The following is a 2,351-nucleotide window of genomic DNA, read 5'->3' on the forward strand; positions in this document are numbered from 1 at the left end:
TAAATAAATAATTAATTTTGTTAGATAATTAACTAAGATACTAGCCAATTTGAACCAACCTTTTAAATTTCAAAAAACGCCGCGCCCTCCCTTGAAAAGAAACATTCTAAAACGTAGGAAAAAATATACAGTAACCCACATAAAAAATTATCCATTTACTCAGAAAGAAACATATGAAACCCTGTAAAAAAAATATCCACTTAATCAAAAAGAAACATCCAAAACAAACAATTAGAAAAAATTTCAAAAAAAAAAAAAGGAATGCACACCACCCAAAAAAATTCTGAAATCTAAGAAAAAAAATATCTAGTAACTCACATAAAAAAACCATGGAAAGAAACATCTGAAATCCTGTAACAAAAATATTTATTTACTTGGAAAGAAACATTCGAAAAACTTTTAAAGAATGCATAGATACATAGTGAAACATCCAAAGCCCAATCGAGAACAACATCCAAAACTCACAAATGCATTCAAATCACCTTCCATCAAAATGGACATGATTCTGGGTAGCTGGTGACGAGGTGATCAAGTTTGCTGCATGAACGGTGTGGGTGAATACTCCTAGTTTAACGGTAGTGGAGGGTAACACAATGGCAGACTGCTTCATTTGTGACGACTGCAAGGACTCAGAACATTGCATCGGCGGCGCGATAGGGTATTTGAGCCTACGCGAGTACTTCTATGTGACAATCGTGGAGGCTGCACGATGGCGAGGGCATCGCCGATGTCAAAAGCGGGACCCCATTGTTGTAATGGAGAGGATGACCACGCGATAGATGCTGGCGACGCAAAATAGCTGCACGCGACAAAAGGCCGAAGCGGAAGTTGATTCGCATGACGAGGGTGACGCAACGAAGACACAACGGTAGCTCAATGGCCGGGAGGAGGCAGACGCAGAAGGTATTGTGGACGGGAAGAGAAGGAGTGAGAGAGAGTACGAGAGCGCGTACAGGGAGTAGTTTGTAGTTTAGAGTTATACGACATGGATATGGAAAGGGCGCAAAAATGAATTTTTTGAATTTCAAAATTAGGATTATGGGAGAGTTGCCTGAGTTGGCCTATACTATAGTTGGTCTCCTATACTTTCTCATAAATAATTATTATAAGAAAAATATTGAGATTAATTTTTAGTTAGTCAAACACTAGCTAATTTCAGGGTTTAATATTTATAATTTAGAATGTAAGGTTAAGGATTTATGATTTAGGGATCTAAAATTTAAGATAGGCGAAATAATTTTTTTTCCTCATGGTATCCTCTAGTTTGGTAGGTCAATGACTAATCTGTCACGAATTTGAGTTACTTTTAAGGGCTTGCTGCTAGCTAATGAATTATTACATGCATAAAACGGGATTTGAACCCGGATAAACAAGCAAGTGAACTAAATATTCCACCAACCTAAATTGATTTCCTAGCCTTACTCTTATTGCAATACACAAATATTAAATTTCATAATTAAAAGTCAGACCATTATTTTATTTAAAGATGGCAATGAATCTCCATAGGGCAGGGATCCTCCCCTACTCCTCGTCCCCATTTAGTAAAATGTCCCATTTCTGCCTCATTCGTCACGGGTCCTTGTTTATTTCTCCCCACGAGAAAGGCGGATACTCGCGAAGATACTCATGAGTATCCATAGATATTAAGTTTTAATTTTTTTTTAAAAAAATAATTAACACAACTATAATAAAATCCTATACAATTCAATCAAATAGATCAAATTCAAACACAATTCTGCATAATTTTCAACCCCAAACTATTTATTCATCTAAATTATCTTTAAATATATATAAAGACATTTAAGTAAATTTTCTTTCGCGAATCTCATAGAATGAGTATCTCAATTCTCGTTCTGTACCCATTTATTCGTGGGACGAATCTCCATTTCTATAGAAACAGATTTTTGTTAATTTCTCCATCACAGATAATCTCCGTGTATATATGAAATTACAATTTTTTTCCATCCCTAATTATATTTATATTCCTACACAACAATATTAGTGGTAACTAAAAGACAAAGGAAAGGGATAAAGATTGAGTAGCATCAAGAAATTCAGTTTAAGGCTACTTCAAAATTTGAAATTCTTAGACGTATATATTTGTTCTTCTTGTTTGTAGCAATTCTGGTCGACAATTGGCGCCTCAGTTTGAAAATCTTGGGTGGACCACCATAGCATTATTTCAATTGTACATTTGTACCATATCATTTCATATTTTCTTTAAATTTTTGTTGGGGTAGTTAATTCGTGCATTGATAATATCTGCGGTAGTTATTGAAATTACAAGAAAATACCAACGCTCGAATTGATTCTTCTAAGATAAATTTCAAACCATGTATGAATATTTATCT

This window comes from Arachis ipaensis, chromosome B03 (genome assembly GCF_000816755.2).
Source record: "Arachis ipaensis cultivar K30076 chromosome B03, Araip1.1, whole genome shotgun sequence".
NCBI classification, from domain to species: Eukaryota; Viridiplantae; Streptophyta; class Magnoliopsida; order Fabales; family Fabaceae; genus Arachis; species Arachis ipaensis.